This window comes from Poecile atricapillus, unplaced genomic scaffold, assembly GCF_030490865.1.
Source record: "Poecile atricapillus isolate bPoeAtr1 unplaced genomic scaffold, bPoeAtr1.hap1 scaffold_251, whole genome shotgun sequence".
Classification (NCBI taxonomy): Eukaryota; Metazoa; Chordata; class Aves; order Passeriformes; family Paridae; genus Poecile; species Poecile atricapillus.
This window is the reverse complement of record NW_026709056.1, coordinates 28,089-50,278: the sequence shown is the minus strand read 5'-3', so window position 1 is coordinate 50,278 and position 22,190 is coordinate 28,089. Positions and strand designations below refer to the sequence as shown.

Genomic DNA, 22,190 nt, shown 5'->3' with positions numbered 1-22,190 from the left:
CATCTGAATGTGAAATTTGTTAGACAACTGCAGCATGCTCAGTGGGAGCAGATTGTGAGACAACAGTGATGGATAAAAGAGGATGAGAGAGCAGGTTAAAGGGTTCCTGCAGTGGTTTTGCAGGTTTGGGAATAGGTGTGTGCGTATCAAGTGCCAATGTGCCTCCTCACACTCCTCCCAGGAGATCATTTGGGTGCTGTGATAACTTCAGCAGTAACAGAAGCTGACACCTATCTCTTCCAGTATCAGGGTATAACAATGATTGGCCTGCACTTTAATAAGCCTTGCCATTCCTTGTTTATCAAGGACATCATGCTTTGAAAGAACAACTTGCTTGATTATAAAGTGGCAGTGAGAGGTGTGAGCAGCCCTCCTCACAGCACTTTACCCATTACCCACAGCACCTCTCAGCCCATGCCAACCACTCCTGTGTGAATCATTCTAATTGTACAAAGGGGCTTGGACACGACTAATCTGTGTCTGGTACAAGCAGGGTTGATTTATTAGCCCTCTCCCACTTATACTTCTTTTAACCTCTGGTAGTCCAAAAGGAATCTATTGATCTAGTTAAGGGCCCTGTGTAAAACTGAACCCTTAGGCAATGAGACTCCTTGGCAGGCTCTCACTGACTTATCAGTTACACTTTTTATTTTTTATTTTTTTTATTTAGATCTAATTTTACTTCCCCTGTCCATTTTCCCCCATAATTTCTTCTTGCTGAGGTGGGCACTTACAGAGAAAGGCAGTGCTGCAATTGAGAGAATCAATACTTCCATTGCAGGGTACTTACAGTGCTTCATTCTCTTTGCATCCTGTGCCCTTCATATGTCAGGGATAGGGATCAATTATGAAGATCTGTCAGGTTTGTTATTACATGAGAACATTTATTCTGTTAAGAGGATAAAGCAAAGTCAGCAAGTCAAGAACATTTCAACTACCGTTTCCAAGCCCACAGTTACAGCCTGTTAGAAAGACAAGAATATTTCCTTTATTCTAAACTCACAGAACAAAGGGACAATTCTCTTCAGCCTGATTGCTGAAGGAATGTAATTGACAATCACAACACAGAGCTTGAAAATATCTGGAAAATTTTTTACAATGTTTTTTTTGCCTAAAGGCTTTCCGCCAAAGCCTCTCCTACATCACAAAAAGATTCAACCAGCACTTGTCAGACCCTTTTTTGTACTGGACCAAGTTTTCCATGTCTGGCCCAACTCAGGCTCTCAGGGAATTACCAGCAGGGCACACAGCTGTGCTCTTCTCTTGCCCCTCTAAGACAGCATGAACCTGAATTTGCCAGAACTAGCAGATGTCCAAGTACACTGCAATAGATAGAAAGAAAAGCAGCAAGTGTGAGCAGAACCTGGCTCCCAGATCTCTAAAAGCTGGTTATTAGTGTGATAAGCTGTAGTAGTGTAATTGAATAGGCTGGACACATTAAACTTGCAAACACATTCAGCTGCTGACTAACAAAGCTCTTGTTCCACACGTGTACACCTGATCCAGGCAAGGGCAAGGTCGGAGACAGGCTTTGTTCCTTAAGGTTTTATGGTTTTGCTTTTCTTCACAAGATAAAAGGCAAAGACAAGAGCAGAATTTCTTACAGTGATTTTCAACTAATGCTTTGAAGGTGAATTCTGAATATTTAAACTTTTCCTCACAGTGGGAATTCTGATATTTGTAGCCACTGCCAAGGAAGGATCTTTTACTATTAAAGTGGTCAAAAATGAAAGTGAGCATGCTGCAGAGTCTGGGAGAGATGCCAGAACTGCCCGTTCTCTGCATAGCTAAGAACAGGGTGCAGTGCAAGTGCTGCATGGTGAAGATGTTATCTACCCTCAGCAAACATCTCAGCCTAATTTGGAAGGGACCACGTTGAGGGGAAAATATTTGGGTTTTTTTTTATTTTCACTTTCATTCAGGAGTGATTTAAGGAGCTGATTAGTGCCAACATTTGAGGTCCAGATCCTAAATAAGCTTGAGTGCCTACTAGCTATTGCATGTCCTGCCAGCTGCAAGCCCTGATGCTGAGGGGATGAGAGCCCTGACCCTGCTGTGAGAGGAGCAGCCCCACCTACACGTGGAGCCTTCCCTTGTGTCCAGTGAGAGGACACCCAGTGCCAGGAGATCAGCTCACACTTTTCTCAGCCCTTGCAGGCAGCAAGAATAGATGACTCTGAGAACATGAGGAGGAATTTAACTCCAGGTACCAAACCCAGAAAGGTTTAAGTTATTTCAAAGCCCTACATAGGATATCACTTAACATTTAAAGTCCTGAATCAAATTGTTTCCATTGAAATCCATTAAGTGCTAAGGATCTGCTTGGAGTTATATATAATACCACCACCACCCTTACATTATCTCCTGAGCTACAGAATGACACTTAAAATAGGCTTTTCTCTGTCATTCTGCTTTATGGGACTCAAGGCACAAAATATCATCTCAGACCACAAAGACCCAATACTTCTTCTAGCTCAGCATGCTCCTGGCTAGACCTACACACTGCTCTGTGCTATTTCCAGGGCCAAATTTTCTTCTCAGTACAAGTTTCAACTCCACATAATGCAGCAAAGATTTTCCACACATAGCGGTCAGAATACATTAAAAGTTGAACTTGTTTCTTGTTATTCTCCCATGTGTCTCACATACAGCCTTCTTTTCAAATGTGAACAGTCTTTAAATATGTATTTACATGTATGAAAACAGAGTGTGCATCCTGCTCTGACTGTGACCCCGTGACACTCAGGGTGCTGTTCCTTGTGCTGAGCCTGCTGCTGTGTTACACAAGCAAGGACAAGCTGCAGGGAAACAGTTTAGGAGGAAAGAAATGCAATTGTAAATCTTTTATGCTCATCTACGTTTGTAATTCCAGTCATGGATCCCATCTGTTTGTAAATTCCAAAGCAAAATACCTCTGAACTTGCTAAGTCGGTGTGGATCTGCTCATCTTTTCCTTGCTATATAAAATTAGACACATACCAGGCAACTGTGGACTGATTAAGAGTCTCTCCAGCAAAATAAAAGAAGATAGGTCTTGTTATCAACTTGGCTGCTGACTCTTGACAGAGGCAGGAGTGTAAGGTGTATTGAGATGCTTATGAGATTCCTACCCTCTATTATGAGAACTTTCAGCAGTGGTTTTATGCTGGAAAGTGACTCTGAATAAATAGCATTGTGAAGCTCCAAATTTATTTTCTCTCCAAGTCTTGCAGAATAAATTTGCTCACTTTACAGGAAAAGATGCATTTTCTCTTGCTGACATCCCTGCAAACTCTGAAAGTCACAGCTGTGTTCTCCTTTCATTGCTGCTCTCCTGAAGTGGTGTCTTAGTTAAAACTCTATTGTTAATGTAACAGAGAAAAAATTTCAATACCTTCAGAAAAAAGTCCCTTAAAAGGCTTTGAATATAAAAAACAACCAATGCACATCCTATCAAGCAATATCCATATCTAAGGGGGGGAAGATACAAATCACTCTGGGATTTGAATTCTTTGAATCATAAAGATTCATCATAAAAACCTAGTTATGAGGATCATTAAAAAATGAGCTTCAGAGCATGAAATGTTACAGACATTTGCAATATTTTAGAAAAATAGTGTCTTGTTCAAGATCAGATTTTAGATCATCCTCTCTAAGTTGTCTGAATGTCAACTTCTCGCAGGCAGGTCAAGTAGATGTGAAGAAATGTTGGCAAATGTGTTTCAAAAGTGTGATGTAACACACCCAGCACTGGCATGTCGTGGTCCTCTCTTCTCAGAAGAGGATTAGGCTCACACTTTGATAAACATTTCATTTTAAAATATGCAGATAAATACCTAACAACAGTTTTGAAAAACTTTACTATTCACTCTTGTCAAAGTCCTTTAAAACTCAGAAACATCTCAGCTGTCTTGAAAATTCCAGGAGTTACTGAGCATGGCAAATGCCCAAATGACTTTAAAAGTCTGATCATCAGTGCCTGCAGATGGCTGGCAAAAGAACACGTAGAACAGACCCCTTATGGATTTAAAGCAACAGATAAATAGATCACACAGTGTAATGGGATATTTTGCACTGTTCTGACTCTGCTCCTTTTATTAGGATAGATCATATTGTATGATCAAAGCTGACTGTAGGAAGCAGCTGTGAAATCAGGATGAGACAAAAATCTGGCCCAACATAAATATGTAAAAGCCATAGTAACATTTCTTGTTTGCAAACTTGCTGGGATGTCATGAGCCACCTTTCCTGGGGCTTTGAGTAAGGAATAAGCAGAATTATTTGCTATCTTTCACCAGCAAGTTCCCAGCAAAAATCTTTGCCAGAGGTGCACATGAGCTCCTGCTTGGGAGCAGGATGAAAGGAGCTGTGAGAGAACAGACTGGATGTTGTACTTTCCATGGATCACTTCAGACTCTGGATTTGAGTTCTCTGGATTTTTCCTTCCCATAGAAAAAATTAAAAAAAGAAAATGAAAGTCGTATCAATTAGAGAATATAAGAATAGAAAAATCAGATATAATAGCAAGATCAATAACATAGAAAAAAGAAGAATTAAAAGTTAAAACCACAGCCTAAATGGCAGTGCAATGAATGTGGTGCACGGATTTTGGAAAGTGCCTTTACCTGCTCATCCAGGTTCCAGACTTTCAGGAAGTTCAGAGAACTTTTCTGAACAGCTAATGTGAGATTGGAGAGGATTTAAAAAATCTGTTAATTTACCCTTTTGTAACAGGTCACATTTCAATTTGTTCATGCCATTCTACAGCAATGTTGTTCTGAACTTACACTGCCATGTATTTTATTTTTATTGGTCTGTTGCTAAACCAAACATTTTAAACTCCCTGAAAAACTTTTGGCCACAGGAGAACTGGGATTAGATCAAAATGTCCATGTGGCATCAGGGGTGTCATTGGTGGAATACAAATAGAGATGTGGAGAGCAAAGATCCCTGTGCACCGCCCATTCCCTTTGTATGGATACAACTATTCCAAGCACTGGCTCTCAGTAAAGCCCTTGGATAAATCAAGGGACTGCAAAATGCCTCTTTTATGATGCATGGCCACTTCTTCTCAGGGCCAGCTCTGGCCCTGTCCCTTTGGAACGTGCAGTAGTTGTTCAATTTCACAGAAGAATCTTCTCCATGGATTCTGAAGTAACACTAGAGGGCAATAATGCATGAGATATTCAGGATTTCTGAGTCGGAGACTATCTGACATGGCTGCTCCCCATTTGTTAATTCATCATTTGCTTCATGTGTTTTCTTTAATTAAGGAAGGACTTGTGCTGGGGTAGGAAAAGAAGAAAAAGCTTCACAGAAACCCCAAAATTATCAATCACTTACTTTCACAGTGCTGCGGTATTCTTAAAAGAAAGTGAGGAACCCTTTTGGGAAGGAGATCTGCATGCAGGGGAGGGGTGTCTCTTCCAAACAATATATTAAGGGACATTTTAAAATTCCTGAATTTGTTTTGAGTTGTAATGAATCACTAACAGCAAAAAATCTCTTTAAACAGATAGAAGAGGGAAAAGGCAAAGCAGGAAAAATGAAAAAGAGAAAGAAAGGGAGAAGAAAAAGAAAATAAAAATTATAGAAATAGGTAGCATCAAAAAAATCTGTCTCCATTAGAGGTATCACACCTGCACAACAAAAAGATTGTACTTTCCCTTACTGTGGAGTCCCTCCATAAGTTCTTTACTTTAGAGCCCGTTGATCTGTAAAGTGACACTTTGGCAAGGGAGGTGAGGAAGGGTTTGGTTTGGTTTCCAATCTGATCTGTCACACTTTCAGAGTGTCTTGGGTCACACATTATTTTAACAACTGCTCTTTGCTGTCAGAAAAGGATATTGTCTAAAGCTTGGACACTGTATGGTGCTGGAAAACAAACCAAAGAAACCAAAAATCTTTGCATCTTGCTGCTTTTAAGTTTCAGTAAATCCAAGGAACCTTTTTGTCTCGAGTGTATGTCTCTGGTGATTAACGTCTTCAGGGTGCACTCAGACATCAAGAGAAGGTTTTGCTTCAAAAAAAGCTTTCTTTTAGGAATGCCAAGTGCAAAATTAATGATTCAGGATTGAGTCTTGAAGAAAGAGATGTAAGTGTGAAGTGAACCTTTAATGGTCTGTAAGAGGGAGTGACTGCTTAGAAGAGTTTTTATGGCACCACACTTCCTGCTACTTGGGTAATAATAACAGCAGTAACAGTAATAATGCCTGCCTCTGATGGCTCACTTCCCATCAGCAGAACACAAGTAATTATGTTCATTTCTTATCTTAAAGCAAGTGCCACCAAAGAGAGGAATGTGATAATGTGGTGTTTGCTGCTTGTCTGTGTTTTTAAGCAAAGTATCAGGACCGGTTTCTTCTGCTGTACAGAGGCAGGGGAGGAACAAATATCAGACAAAGCTGTTCTTGAGCACCCACATTTTAGACAGAGCACCCCTTTAAAGGTGAGGTAGGGGTCATGTCACGGCCACAGAGGATGTTTGGCTCCTTTGAGTAGAGAAAGAGTGTGTTTGTGACATTTAGAAGCCTCACCATTTCTGCTTCCAACTCTGCAGCACTGGAGTGGCACGAGACCACCTTGGTTATTGATGTTATTGGTTATTGATGTTATTGATGGGTGATGATGCCCATCAGTTCAAGCCAGGCACTTTAAAAACAGAAGGTGATATTCTTTTTAAGAAAATGAATTAAAGAGAAGTCTTAAAATGCTCATCAGACTGAGCAGGCTTAGTTTTTTTCCCTCCTACAGCCAAGAGGAAATGATCATGCCATAGCAAATTAATTCAGGTCATAATCGTGCCATGGTAAAGCTAGAGGCCAATTCATGGAGATTGCTCAGAACAGCCTCTCTGTTTTCATGTTGCATTTAATGAGCCTTTTGGTTGAAAAATCTGCTATGCTGCACTTCAATTCCAGCACAAGATGAATATGGCTCCTGTGTTTTTGAGCCTCTCCAAGATAATTACTGTGATTCCACTGCTTCTCCTTGATCCACCTGTGCTCATGGGGCTGCACTGCCTCTGCCACTGGCAGGGTATGAAAGGGAACACTGAGGAGATTCACGCAGGTCAGGTTTCCCTGAAGAGATCTTGCCTCTCATACCTGTGCTCCTTCTGCTAATCCAAACGTAAAGATGAATAGTAACAATTCACTTCAGCCATGTATTATTAATTTTAAGCAGTCTAGTTTTTCTATCAGCCACTTTCTATTACCCACGTGTAATGACCCTTGCCCACATAAATCAGCCAGGAAGATTTAATTCGCTTACTGATGAACCCAGTTCTGTTCATTTCCAGCCTCTTCCTGCAAAACTCAGAGCAGAACACTCCGGTTTTTTCTTGGACTTCTTGAAGAAGTAATGTACATCTAAACCCTTCAGTAAAACTTGGGAAATTGCCCTTCAGTGCCTAAATGTTGAATATTAACTGCAAGAATTTTAAGTGTTTTTCTCAATTGTATTTAGCCCTGCTCTGCTAGATTATCCTTGATTTTTGCACTGTCCATTTTTGTTGAATGAGGTGATAATTAAACACATGCAGTCCATAGAACAGAAAGTGTTATTCAAAACTAACCAGCAAAGGTCATGGAATAAATACATTGACAACTTGCTAAGAAAGGAGATTACCCAAAGTCTTGACTTGGTGTTATTTCAAATCCCAAGACACAAGAGAGTTTTTATTCCCTCTCAATTCCTTTGTTGTTTGGGGATTTCTATGTATTGCTTAGCTTAAATTTCTCTCAAAGCCGTCCAATCAACTCTGTTGACTGCTTGGTAAAATTCTCTTCTACACTTGGGTCGGTGTGTACTGAAGAAGAAGGTTATCTGCACTATTAAACCTTTGACTCCTTGTCTTTTGAAGAGATCATTTTGCATTTTGCTATGGCAGAGCTGTAATTAGATCTGTTAATTAAGGACAGAATGAACTTTTTAAAAACTCTAAACCCCTTTGCATTTTTGATAAGTTTGCTTAGGTTGCTACTGACCTTCGTACTGGGTTTGCCACTGCTTATTAATTGTTAAATTTTAATTAGGAATGCTGATGAATGTGCTAGCCTTTGCAATAAATAAAAGGTAGCTTCATTTATAATCGGATATTTACCAGTCTACACAGAAATTATCTGCTTTCCTAGAACACAGTTAATTTGACATATTTTGATAACAGTAATTGGTGGTCTGTAAAAACCAAATGCAAACAGATAAATATAATGACTCCCTGGTTCAAAGACTGAATTAGCAGTCCTAACAAACTGAGCTAGGACACCGAGTCTTAAAAACATTCCACAGGCACTTGATCTAAATGACTTCAACAGCTGGTCAGATATTCATGGTATTTTTATTGAAATTCCTTGAAAACATGTTTTCCATGGAATAATCAACACTTCTTATAGAAAAAGCAGGTCAGGGTGGGGAGATAGAGGAGTAAGAGGATGAAGAAGGGGATCATCTCTCATGCCTAAGGGAAGTGAAATTTTGCAGCACTAGTGAACAACCCGCTTTTCCCTTTGCCAGTAACAACTGAGTGGAATCCCAGTGCCCGTGGGACCCATCCACAGACCAACCCCCCAAGGCTGTAGAACAAATTATCAGGAAATCAAAGGGCACCAAGAATCAAAATAATTCTTTTAGATTGACCAATATCCCCATAAATGAAAGAAATATCAATTATCTATCCTGTTTGATTGCTCTGGTAGAATTAGTAACTGCACCTTTTAAATTGGACCTCCTGCCACTTTCACCTCTTGCCTCTGTGGAAGATATCACAGAACCTTGTCCTGAGGAATGATATATTTAATTAGCCATGTCCATTGCCATGACACAGAGTTAACAATCAGCAGCTTCTGCCACAGCACACTCTGGTATGCAAATTCTTCCCTGATTTCAGTGCATGACTGAACAGCAAACTGTGAAAATGCTGGAGACAGTGGCTCAAGTCCTGGTTCACACAGGGGCAAGCAGCAAAAGTCACCCTTAATTCCCACACAGCCAGTTCAGGGATCAGTGGCCAAATGCTTTGCTCTTATCATGACCCACCACCTCCATAAGGAAATACTGCTGCTTTTTAAAGAAAATAAACTCAGCTTGGAAAGTTGAAGGAATGGGGCTCCATTAATTCGCTTTCTATCCAGCGCTGATTCTCCAGTAGTTCCACTGTTTGCCTTCAAGAAAGAGCACATATGATTTCCTTTTTTGCTGGGAAATTTAGCACCTATCTCTTCTTAAGGGCTGAATAATTAGAAAATGATCACATTTCCTGTATTATTAGTGCTGAAATGCCACCTCTGTTTCGTTGGGGGTGTTCAAGCAGGTTTAGCAGGCTGGTGGAGTGCACTGCTCAGAGCTGTGTGAGCAGTGCCAGGGGCTGCCTGTCCCCTGACCATCTCAAAGCGTGTGGCCACTGCTGTCTGGTTTGATGCCAGTCCTTCAAGTGCTGAGTGCTGCTTTCAAGAATCCCTCTGCAAGGAGCAGGGCTGGTGATTGACTTGCCAGGGTGATTTCGGGCACTGATGAAAGCAGGACTTTTTAAAGGCTGGTGCTTTGGGAGCATTCTGTCAGATTGAGGGAATATTTTGCTAGTGGCACTCCTAACTTGGCTTAGAGTGATAATTCAGAGACAGGTAAATTAATTTTCTAGGTCCTAAATGTCTTCCCAGAAAACAAGTTTCAGCAGAATCCTGACGTGGGACTCAATGATATGTGTTTGAATATCTCCTGACACTGAAAAAGAGACCTGAGCTGTTTTTCAGAGGGTGTTTGAGCAACCTGTCTGCTGTTAACTCTGTTTTGTCCACAGATGTTCCTGCAACCCTGCTGAGAATCTACTATTTTCCTTTTGGAATCAGGTATGACTGCATGCCTGACTTCACTTTTCTCTGCAGTGGAAGAGCAAGAGAAATATCTGAAAGCTTTCCCCCTTAGGGACATAAAAATGACATTACATCCTCAGCACAGGGTGGGGATGCTTCACTTGCTCCTTCCAGACACATTTTACCTGTGCTGCTGATGTAAGTGGAGACCAGCACTCTGGAAATACAGTTGTTAGTGCAATAGAAAATGGGGCATGAAATAGGGGCTGCAGATCAGTCTGTTTAATAATGATCTCCTCAGAGCTGTATTAACGAGCTGGAAGTGAGGAGAGCAGAATTTCTTCCTCTTGAACTTAGACTAGCAGCAGGACATGAAGGAGCTGTAATAGAATGTTATTTTACAAGAAGTAAATAATGTAATAGAGTCTATAAGGATGTCAGCAGGAGAGTTAGAACTGTCATAGCATAATCCTGACTTGAGCAGCAATGTGTGAAAAAGTAGCCTGCAGCAGTTTTTCCAGTACTTCAATAATTTCTGCTTTCTCACTGATCTTTGTTTACTCTACTTACCTTGTCAAAAAAATGTTTTACCTTATGTTAAAATGCTAGCTAAAGAAGGAAAATGTATTCCCAGAAATCCCAACTTTTCAAGCATACACATTTTATTTTTTTTTTCTGTTGTTGTTGTTGTTGTGGAAAAGATGGAAGAATTGTATTCCCTTCACTAAAAAAATATGAAGAGTAGTAAAACCATAAATAAAAAGAAGCTGCCTGTGTCTTTGTTGCTTCTTTTTCCTTCAGACTAATGAATAATTCACAAAATTGGCAGTATTAGACTTCATATCCTTGTGATATGATGGCAGATTTTCCAATGAGGCCTCAAATGTAAGCTCAGGAGGGTCATGAAACTACACAGTTATCATTATTGGAATGCAGCAACATCTTCCAAGGTACTGCAGCACCTTTATATCATCACTGAAGCAAGGCAGAGAGAACAAGTTTGCAACTAAAGAAAATGCTAAGTATTAAACTGAACCTACATAAAAAGGGGAGGAGGCTAAGCCTCCTTTTTGTTATTTCTCTTTTCACACGACATCAGTTTAAGTTTTCTTAAACCACTATTACAGCAATGCTGTAAAGACAAGGGGGACAAACTATCCCAAATTTTCAGGATGGTTTTGCCTGTGCCTTGACATTGTGCAAAGAATTCAGAGTATGTACTCCCAGAAGAATACTCACAAGCCTTCCCTGGAGCAAATTCTATCTGAATTTCCACAGCATCCAGGCTCTTCTACTTTCCTTTAAAAAAATGTTGCTTCTGTTGTTACTTTGGTGCTCTTGCAGAGCCCCAGTTCCTCTGCAATTCTGCCACCCTGTCCCAGCCCCAGCCTTGGCAATACTAAGCTGTGTTTTAAATTCAAACCGTATTGGCTCCTCCAAGTTTGAGACAGACCTTTAACATCAGCCTGGTGTAATGTATTTGTATGGTATATTTGTCTTGGCTTTAAGGAAATACATTAAAAACCTTTCACTGAGAATATGAGATATTGCATTGTCCTTGAAATTGTGTTTGGACCTTCAAAGCCATTTAATCTCAATTAAAGCAGAGCATACAAGATAAGGTGCTCTGAAGACGCATTAGAGCGCGTTGCGGTGCCAAGCCTGCGCGCACCCTGACACATCCTGAAAGGTGGGTCCAGAGCTCCCCCCGTGCCCCATTAGCCATGGATCATTAGCATAATTCAGAGCTCTTCCCTGCACTGTGCCAGGGGGTGCTAACAAGTGCTGCTAATGTATGAAGGCTTGACATGATAGATTGTAATGCCTCTGGCTCTGTCATGCCACAGGCAGTTTGTGCATTAAATAAAACACACCAGGGGATTACAGAGTTAAGAGACTGGAAATGCACCACCAAGCCTTTTAATTCAAAATCACCATTTGTGATCTATGCCAGAGCTGTGAAGTGCAACCTGAAGTTTGAGCTGGGATGGATGGGGCCAGGAACTGGTTTGGGATGAGTTTGGGGTTCTCAGTGCAGTCCCTCCAGCTCAGGACAGCAGCCTTCCCATCCCTGCTGCGGGGAAACAGCCACGCTGTGCTCACAGCCCAGCCAGCACCAGACATTTCAGGGTGACAGGAGAGAGTTTATGCTGCCATTGATTTTGCTGCACTAATTCAGAGGATAAACAGAGGACTCAACTCTCCAGAGTTATCAATCTGGCACCTTTCAAGCACATTTAGATTGGCATGGGCTTTTGTTTTCTGTTTTCTCTTATTTCTCCCTTCCCAATTACATGTTAAGTGTGGCAGTGTTAACAGATGTCACTAGAATATCATCTCCAAGGATTTCAAGAACAAATATCACTAGGAAAAAATTGATTCACAAAGAAATGTTTAGCTATCGTGATCACTGAGAATAAACCACATTATTTTCTTAAATGCCTAGCTCAAATACTGTTTTTAGAGTTATTTTGACAGAAGATTTTGTAAAAGGTGCCAGAAAACAGTGTGGAATGACAATCACACAGGAAGAAGATGGTGCCACAGTCAGAATTCACCAGTGACAAAGATGAAAGGCATTGGATCATGGTTTTTGCAGGAATCTAACCTCCACGCCTACAATATGGTTCATATATCAGAGTTCTACTGTGCCAGAAAATACATTTATATTTGTAGCATGCTGAAAATACTGTGAGTACCATGATACCCTGGTTCTTTTTCCTACTTACTTTTTGGGCTTAGAAAACAATTATTTTTATTTCTGTCTTTATTTTCTTATTTTTTTTTAACAGGTTTTTTTGGGTTTTTTTTTGGGTTTTTTTTTTTGTTTTTTTTTTTTTTTTTAAAGCAACTTACCAGATAAACCTGTTGTAAACAAATTTATGGCTGATAATTTTTTTTAAAAGCATTATGTGGGAATGTGAAGTAATGAATACACCAGAATGCCTATTTAAATTCCTAGAAAGTGATTATCACAGAAGCACAGAGCCCCTACAGCTTCCCAAGAAGAAGTGAAAGCTCTGAAAGCAGAGCTGTTTCAATTCCTCTGCCCACATGTGGACATGCATGTTAAAACTGATGCCCACAAGGTTTATAACCTCTGTCATGATAACTGATTGGTAGTTAAGCTCCTTTTTGGAGTTCATTGCCATTGCCCCTTTATTTTAGACTAATAGACAATAGTAATTTTTAATGTGCCTGTTTTGTAAGGGCAAAGCAGGTCACAAACAGCTGAGCACACTGACATGAAAGTACTCAACACAGGCTGTCTTTGTAGCTCATGCACAAGGACTGAATGCTTGTTTACTGCTACCCAGCTCTATTGCCACAAGTAACACCAGCAGAAACAGAAGAATAATCAGTGAAAATTGATTTTTCTGTAAGATGGGAACATCCCTGACCCTTTTCAGACCCTCTGGAGTTCATCTTCCACTGGACCCCAGTGCCTGGAGCTGTATCAATGCCTCAAGCTCGGACAAGTGCCTTCAGTGTGTCCTGAGCTGGCTGGTGAGAAGGAGGCCTTGCCAGAGAGAAACCAGCTTGTCTGGTCTCTCAGGGCATGGAGAAGACAGATATGTGTCTGTCTGCAGCTGAGCACAGCTTTTTTCACACTTTTTCCCCCCTCCAGCTTTGCCCCTGGGCTCTGGGATGAGACCTGTGCACCTCTTGCCATCCTGAGTAGGGGCTCAGGGAGTTCATATTCCCCTGGAGAAAGCCCATTAGCCCATTCCCATGGGCCTGAAGGCCCTGAAGTCTCCAAAGCCAAACCAGGCTGCCCCAAAACCTCTGCAGAACAGCTGCAGCCCTGTATGAACAGCTCCTACATGGTGCCTCTGAAAAGCAGCTTCAGCAAAGCTCACCAAAACTGGGCACTTTTACCCTCACACTGCTGCATCCTCCTCACTGCCCATTGCTTAAAACATGAACAGAAGCTGGGCTGTATCTTATTAGGGACTTGGATCAGGTATTTATATACATATTTCCAGTACTTCTGGAACTATTTCAGTGATGAACTGTAGATGGAGTTATTAACCCACCGGAAGCATTTGACAGAGGAAAAGGAAAAGGTCCTCAACACATTCTTCTCCAAAACATTTCCAGTATTTGTGATTGTTTGTTCATTTAATAAAAATAGTGCATTTAAAAGCATGGCAAGGCAGAAGGCTGGAGTTATTGAGGCATGTGACAGATATGACAGATACCTGGCTTGGAAATGCCACAGGACTTTTCTCTATATAACATTATTCACCTCTGAACACCTCTTAACAAATTCTGCACCTGCAGAAAAAAAAGAACAAAAGACATAAATGCAACAGGAAAGGGAAAGATTTCAGGATCAAAAAAATACAACCAACCTAGCCCTCAATAAAACACATTCTCAGAAACACAAATAGCCAAATTTACTTAATTACATTTTGTTTTAGGAGCAGCTCCTCACTGTTCCACAGTTATCAGTTCACATCACAGCTCACTCTCTCTTGTTTCAACCTTGTTTTCAGCTGATCTTCAATGGTTTTTGAAGTTGGACAAGAATCAGCCCCCTGTTCAGTAGCATCAGTATTGGGCTAATGCAAACAAAACCAGGTTCACTTTCAAAGATGTGCCAACTGCCTACTGAAGATATCTGGATGATGTTTCCTTTCTAATAGAAGATCTCTCAATTGTTACAATACCTGCACATTTCTCAGGAAGCAGAACAGCCAGTCTGCAGTGGGTTAAGAAAACCCCCTGGAACTGCATCATAAGCAAATTTTATTCCTGTTCAGTGATTTATTTAAATGCAGTTATCTCTGAAGGATAAGAAACAAATCCTCAGGGTATTCACAGAATCAGGGAGTTAGGGCACAAGGGGATTTTTCACCTTCAGATTGAATTAACTGACTTTATTCTAAAATGAGGGTGGTCAACTGGGATAGTCAACCAAGCATTTGTCCAAGACTACAGAACATGACCAGCAGAGGAACTCTGCTGACCTGAAGGGGTTTTGAGTAATCTGAAAACTCAGCTGGGGGAGCAAGTGAATCAACAGAGACTGCTGGGGCTGAAAACTATCAGCCAGTCCTAGAGAGGATCCTGGAGAGCTCTTTGATTTAATGACACTCCTCACCTCCCTCTCTGTTCTCCAGGGGGTTTGGTATGCGTTTCCTTATCACCCTCAGCAATAGGAGGATATCAAGACAAGGTTTGTAAAGTTAGGAAAGCTGGTCTCATCTCTTCTAGGCAGCTGTTCTCAGAGCTGCATGCTGAGGCAAACATGGGAGTGTCCTCTCACCCCCATGGATCCACACTGGAACCTTGGTCAGGCCATTCATTTACACCAGGACATTGTAGGGGGTGGACTAATTCTGAACATTGCCAATACAGACATTCATTATTGTCAGTCTGAGCAAGATGGTCCTGGTAGCCTCCATGCAAGCCCATCAAATGTTAAATATTCAAGTTTTCTTATGCAGATAATGCCACAAGATAAAACTCATACAGAAAATTGTTCACATTTACAAAGAGTATAAAGATTATGCCTTTTGGCCGGCTTAAAAGTATGCAAAGTTACCATTTAAAAATAAAATTCCTTTATAAATGTTCGTTATAATCAATGATAGTGCAATTATTTGAACTGGGAAGGCTCCACACCTATCAAGGCAGTAATTTGATGGCTTGGTAGAAGAAACAAGACGTGTGTGTATATAATGTACTTGTGTTAAGATCCCACATTAAATGGAAGAATAATCCTTGAAAGGGTGGGTGTCTGAGTCTGTGGGTGTCTGAGTCTCTGTTACCCTGGGACTTCTTCAGGCTCCTCTGATGAAACAGCTCCAGACCATCAGTGCTGTTTATGTGGGAGAGCAGAAATGGGAGTTTGATAATCGAGTAACAGAGACCACATGGCTGTTTTTTCTGTATTGTACTGGAGCCAGCGTGGACATAGGTGGTGAGAGGGGTCCCAGGCTGTGGCTGTGCTGTGGCTGTGGCTGTGCTGTGGCTGTGGCTGTGGCTGTGGCTGTGGCTGTGCTGTGGCTGTGCTGTGGCTGTGCTGTGGCTGTGGCTGTGGCTGTGCTGTGGCTGTGCTGTGGCTGTGGCTGTGCTGTGGCTGTGGCTGTGCTGTGGCTGTGCTGTGGCTGTGCTGTGGCTGTGGCTGTGCTGTGGCTGTGGCTGTGCTGTGGCTGTGCTGTGGCTGTGGCTGTGCTGTGGCTGTGCTGTGGCTGTGGCTGTGGCTGTGGCTGTGGCTGTGGCTGTGGCTGTGCTGTGGCTGTGCTGTGGCTGTGGCTGTAGCTGTGGCTGTGGCTGTGGCTGTGGCTGTAGCTGTGGCTGTGGCTGTGGCTGTGCTGTGGCTGTGCTGTGGCTGTGGCTGTGGCTGTGGCTGTGGCTGTGGCTGTGGCTGTGCTGTGGCTGTGCTGTGGCTGTGGCTGTGGCTGTGCTGTGGCTGTGGCTGTGCTGTGGCTGTGCTGTGGCTGTGGCTGTGCTGTGGCTGTGCTGTGGCTGTGGCTGTGCTGTAGCTGTGGCTGTGGCTGTGCTGTGGCTGTGGCTGTGCTGTGGCTGTGCTCTGGCTGTGGCTGTGGCTGTGCTGTGGCTGTGGCTGTGGCTGTGGCTGTGCTGTGGCTGTGCTGTGGCTGTGGCTGTGCTGTGGCTGTGGCTGTGGCTGTGGCTGTGGCTGTGCTGTGGCTGTGGCTGTGCTGTGGCTGTAGCTGTGGCTGTGCTGTGGCTGTGGCTGTGCTGTGGCTGTGGCTGTGCTGTGGCTGTGCTGTGGCTGTGGCTGTGCTGTAGCTGTGGCTGTGGCTGTGGCTGTGCTGTGGCTGTGCTGTGGCTGTGGCTGTGCTGTGGCTGTGGCTGTGGCTGTGGCTGTGGCTGTGGCTGTGGCTGTGGCTGTGCTGTGGCTGTGGCTGTGGCTGTGCTGTGGCTGTGCTGTGGCTGTGGTGTGGCTGTGCTGTGGCTGTGGCTGTGCTGTGGCTGTGCTGTGGCTGTGCTGTGGCTGTGGCTGTGCTGTGGCTGTGGCTGTGGCTGTGGCTGTGGCTGTGGCTGTGGCTGTGGCTGTGGCTGTGCTGTGGCTGTGCTGTGGCTGTGCTGTGGCTGTGGATGTGGCTGTGGCTGTGCTGTGGCTGTGGCTGTGGCTGTGCTGTGCTGTGGCTGTGCTGCGGCTGTGGCTGTGCTGTGGCTGTGGCTGTGCTGTGGCTGTGGCTGTGCTGTGGCTGTGCTGTGGCTGTGGCTGTGGCTGTGCTGTGGCTGTGGCTGTGGCTGTGGCTGTGCTGTGGCTGTGGCTGTGGCTGTGCTGTGCTGTGGCTGTGCTGTGGCTGTGGCTGTGGCTGTGCTGTGGCTGTGCTGTGGCTGTGCTGTGGCTGTGGCTGTGCTGTGGCTGTGCTGTGGCTGTGGCTGTGCTGTGGCTGTGCTGTGGCTGTGCTGTGGCTGTGGCTGTGCTGTGGCTGTGGCTGTGCTGTGGCTGAGGCTGTGGCTGTGGTTGTGCTGTGGCTGTGCTGTGGCTGTGGCTGTGCTGTGGCTGTGGCTGTGCTGTGGCTGTGGCTGTGGCTGTGGCTGTGCTGTGGCTGTGCTGTGGCTGTGGCTGTGGCTGTGGCTGTGGCTGTGGCTGTGCTGTGGCTGTGCTGTGGCTGTGGCTGTGGCTGTGGCTGTGCTGTGGCTGTGGCTGTGGCTGTGGCTGTGCTGTGGCTGTGCTGTGGCTGTGCTGTGGCTGTGGCTGTGCTGTGGTGTGGCTGTGCTGTGGCTGTGCTGTGGCTGTGGCTGTGCTGTGGCTGTGCTGTGGCTGTGGCTGTGGCTGTGGCTGTGGCTGTGCTGTGGCTGTGGCTGTGCTGTGGCTGTGGCTGTGCTGTGGCTGTGCTGTGGCTGTGCTGTGGCTGTGCTGTGGCTGTGGCTGTGGCTGTGCTGTGGCTGTGGCTGTGGCTGTGGCTGTGGCTGTGGCTGTGGCTGTGCTGTGGCTGTGGCTGTGGCTGTGCTGTGGCTGTGCTGTGGCTGTGGTGTGGCTGTGCTGTGGCTGTGGCTGTGCTGTGGCTGTGCTGTGGCTGTGCTGTGGCTGTGGCTGTGCTGTGGCTGTGCTGTGGCTGTGGCTGTGGCTGTGCTGTGGCTGTGGCTGTGCTGTGGCTGTGCTGTGGCTGTGGCTGTGCTGTGGCTGTGCTGTGGCTGTGGCTGTGGCTGTGGCTGTGCTGTGGCTGTGGCTGTGGCTGTGCTGTGGCTGTGGCTGTGCTGTGGCTGTGCTGTGGCTGTGGCTGTGCTGTGGCTGTGGCTGTGGCTGTGGCTGTGGCTGTGGCTGTGGCTGTGGCTGTGCTGTGGCTGTGGCTGTGCTGTGGCTGTGCTGTGGCTGTGCTGTGGCTGTGGCTGTGCTGTGCTGTGGCTGTGCTGTGGCTGTGGCTGTGCTGTGGCTGTGGCTGTGCTGTGGCTGTGCTGTGGCTGTGCTGTGGCTGTGGCTGTGCTGTGGCTGTGGCTGTGCTGTGGCTGTGGCTGTGGCTGTAGCTGTGGCTGTGGCTGTGCTGTGGCTGTGGCTGTGGCTGTGGCTGTGCTGTGGCTGTGGCTGTGCTGTGGCTGTGGCTGTGGCTGTGGCTGTGCTGTGGCTGTGCTGTGGCTGTGGCTGTGCTGTGGCTGTGCTGTGGCTGTGCCTGTGGCTGTGGCTGTGCTGTGGCTGTGCTGTGCTGTGGCTGTGCTGTGGCTGTGGCTGTGGTGTGGCTGTGCTGTGGCTGTGCTGTGGCTGTGGCTGTGCTGTGGCTGTGGCTGTGCTGTGGCTGAGGCTGTGGCTGTGGCTGTGCTGTGGCTGTGGCTGTGGCTGTGGCTGTGCTGTGGCTGTGCTGTGGCTGTGCTGTGGCTGTGCTGTGGCTGTGGATGTGGCTGTGGCTGTGCTGTGGCTGTGGCTGTGGCTGTGCTGTGCTGTGGCTGTGCTGTGGCTGTGGCTGTGCTGTGGCTGTGGCTGTGCTGTGGCTGTGGCTGTGCTGTGGCTGTGCTGTGGCTGTGCTGTGGCTGTGGCTGTGCTGTGGCTGTGCTGTGGCTGTGGCTGTGCTGTGGCTGTGCTGTGGCTGTGCTGTGGCTGTGGCTGTGCTGTGGCTGTGGCTGTGCTGTGGCTGAGGCTGTGGCTGTGGCTGTGCTGTGGCTGTGGCTGTGGCTGTGGCTGTGCTGTGGCTGTGCTGTGGCTGTGGCTGTGGCTGTGCTGTGGCTGTGGCTGTGCTGTGGCTGTGCTGTGGCTGTGGCTGTGGCTGTGGTTGTGCTGTGGCTGTGCTGTGGCTGTGGCTGTGCTGTGGCTGTGGCTGTGCTGTGGCTGTGGCTGTGGCTGTGGCTGTGCTGTGGCTGTGCTGTGGCTGTGGCTGTGGCTGTGGCTGTGGCTGTGGCTGTGGCTGTGGCTGTGGCTGTGCTGTGGCTGTGCTGTGGCTGTGGCTGTGCTGTGGCTGTGGCTGTGGCTGTGCTGTGGCTGTGCTGTGGCTGTGGCTGTGGCTGTGGCTGTGGCTGTGCTGTGCTGTGGCTGTGGCTGTGCTGTGGCTGTGGCTGTGGCTGTGGCTGTGGCTGTGGCTGTGCTGTGGCTGTGCTGTGGCTGTGGCTGTGGCTGTGGCTGTGCTGTGGCTGTGGCTGTGGCTGTGGCTGTGCTGTGGCTGTGCTGTGGCTGTGCTGTGGCTGTGGCTGTGCTGTGGCTGTGGCTGTGCTGTGGCTGTGCTGTGGCTGTGCCTGTGGCTGTGGCTGTGCTGTGGCTGTGCTGTGGCTGTGCTGTGGCTTTGGCTGTGCTGTGGCTGTGGCTGTGGCTGTGCTGTGGCTGTGCCTGTGGCTGTGGCTGTGCTGTGGCTGTAGCTGTGGCTGTGCTGTGGCTGTGGCTGTGCTGTGGCTGTGGCTGTGGCTGTGCTGTGGCTGTGGCTGTGGCTGTGGCTGTGGCTGTGGCTGTGGCTGTGCTGTGGCTGTGGCTGTGGCTGTGCTGTGGCTGTGCTGTGGCTGTGGTGTGGCTGTGCTGTGGCTGTGGCTGTGCTGTGGCTGTGCTGTGGCTGTGGCTGTGGCTGTGCTGTGGCTGTGCTGTGGCTGTGGTGTGGCTGTGCTGTGGCTGTGGCTGTGCTGTGGCTGTGCTGTGGCTGTGGCTGTGGCTGTGCTGTGGCTGTGGCTGTGCTGTGGCTGTGCTGTGGCTGTGGCTGTGCTGTGGCTGTGCTGTGGCTGTGGCTGTGGCTGTGGCTGTGCTGTGGCTGTGGCTGTGGCTGTGCTGTGGCTGTGGCTGTGCTGTGGCTGTGCTGTGGCTGTGGCTGTGCTGTGGCTGTGGCTGTGGCTGTGGCTGTGGCTGTGGCTGTGGCTGTGGCTGTGCTGTGGCTGTGGCTGTGCTGTGGCTGTGCTGTGGCTGTGCTGTGGCTGTGGCTGTGCTGTGCTGTGGCTGTGGCTGTGGCTGTGGCTGTGCTGTGGCTGTGCTGTGCTGTGGCTGTGGCTGTGGCTGTGCTGTGGCTGTGCTGTGGCTGTGCTGTGGCTGTGGCTGTGCTGTGGCTGTGCTGTGGCTGTGCTGTGGCTGTGGCTGTGCTGTGGCTGTGGCTGTGGCTGTGGCTGTGGCTGTGCTGTGGCTGTGCTGTGCTGTGGCTGTGGCTGTGGCTGTGCTGTGGCTGTGCTGTGGCTGTGCTGTGGCTGTGGCTGTGCTGTGGCTGTGGCTGTGCTGTGGCTGTGGCTGTGCTGTGGCTGTAGCTGTGGCTGTGGCTGTGCTGTGGCTGTGGCTGTGGCTGTGGCTGTGCTGTGGCTGTGGCTGTGGCTGTGGCTGTGCTGTGGCTGTGCTGTGGCTGTGGCTGTGGCTGTGGCTGTGCTGTGGCTGTGGCTGTGGCTGTGCTGTGGCTGTGGCTGTGCTGTGGCTGTGGCTGTGCTGTGGCTGTGCTGTGGCTGTGGCTGTGCTGTGGCTGTGCTGTGGCTGTGGCTGTGGCTGTGGCTGTGGCTGTGGCTGTGGCTGTGGCTGTGCTCTGGCTGTGGCTGTGGCTGTGGCTGTGGCTGTGCTGTGGCTGTGGCTGTTCTGTGGCTGTGGCTGTGCTGTGGCTGTGGCTGTGGCTGTGCTGTGGCTGTGGCTGTGGCTGTGCTGTGGCTGTGGCTGTGGCTGTGCTGTGGCTGTGGCTGTGGCTGTGCTGTGGCTGTGGCTGTGCTGTGCTGTGGCTGTGCTGTGGCTGTGCTGTGGCTGTGGCTGTGCTGTGGCTGTGGCTGTGGCTGTGGCTGTGGCTGTGGCTGTGGCTGTGCTGTGGCTGTGGCTGTGCTGTGGCTGTGCTGTGGCTGTGCTGTGGCTGTGGCTGTGCTGTGGCTGTGGCTGTGCTGTGGCTGTGGCTGTGGTTGTGGCTGTGGCTGTGGCTGTGCTGTGGCTGTGCTGTGGCTGTGGCTGTGGCTGTGGCTGTGGCTGTGGCTGTGCTGTGGCTGTGGCTGTGCTGTGGCTGTGGCTGTGGTTGTGGCTGTGGCTGTGGCTGTGCTGTGGCTGTGGCTGTGCTGTGGCTGTGGCTGTGGCTGTGGCTGTGGCTGTGGCTGTGCTGTGGCTGTGGCTGTGGCTGTGGCTGTGGCTGTGGCTGTGGTTGTGGCTGTGGCTGTGGCTGTGCTGTGGCTGTGGCTGTGCTGTGGCTGTGCTGTGGCTGTGGCTGTGCTGTGGCTGTGGCTGTGGCTGTGGCTGTGCTGTGGCTGTGGCTGTGCTGTGGCTGTGGCTGTGGCTGTGGCTGTGGCTGTGCTGTGGCTGTGGCTGTGCTGTGGCTGTGCTGTGGCTGTGCTGTGGCTGTGCTGTGGCTGTGGCTGTGGCTGTGGCTGTGGCTGTGGCTGTTGTGCTGTGGCTGTGGCTGTGGCTGTGCTGTGGCTGTGGCTGTGCTGTGGCTGTTGCTGTGCTGTGGCTGTGGCTGTGGCTGTGCTGTGGCTGTGGCTCTGGCTGTGCTGTGGCTGTGGCTGTGGCTGTGGCTGTGGCTGTGGCTGTGCTGTGGCTGTGGCTGTGCTGTGCTGTGGCTGTGCTGTGGCTGTGCTGTGGCTGTGGCTGTGCTGTGGCTGTGCTGTGGCTGTGGCTGTGCTGTGGCTGTGCTGTGGCTGTGGCTGTGGCTGTGGCAGTGGCTGTGCTCTGGCTGTGCTGTGGCTGTGGCTGTGCTGTGGCTGTGGCTGTGGCTGTGGCTGTGGCTGTGGCTGTGGCTGTGCTGTGGCTGTGCTGTGGCTATGCTGTGCTGTGGCTGTGCTGTGGCTGTGGCTGTGGCTGTGGCTGTGGCTGTGCTGTGGCTGTGCTGTGGCTGTGCTGTGGCTGTGGCTGTGGCTGTGCTGTGGCTGTGGCTGTGGCTGTGCTGTGGCTGTAACTGTGGCTGTGGCTGTGGCTGTGCTGTGGCTGTGGCTGTGGCTGTGCTGTGGCTGTGGCTGTGGCTGTGCTGTGGCTGTGGCTGTGGCTGTGCTGTGGCTGTGCTGTGGGTGTGGCTGTGCTGTGGCTGTGCTGTGGCTGTAGCTGTAGCTGTGGCTGTGCTGTGG

The 22,190-nt window shown here is 47.8% G+C and overlaps 1 long non-coding RNA gene across 1 annotated transcript in view; it reads right to left on the bottom strand.

Moving 5' to 3' along the window:
• Positions 1–789: 789 nt before the first annotated feature.
• The window catches only part of LOC131574331 (uncharacterized), a 45,473-nt gene continuing 24,072 nt past the window's right edge, over positions 790–22,190 (bottom strand). The window contains exons 2-3 of the long non-coding RNA XR_009276465.1: positions 14,038–14,066; positions 790–889 (exon numbers count right to left, since the gene is read on the bottom strand). This is a non-coding gene — a long non-coding RNA (uncharacterized LOC131574331). The remainder of the gene's footprint in view (positions 890–14,037; positions 14,067–22,190) is intronic.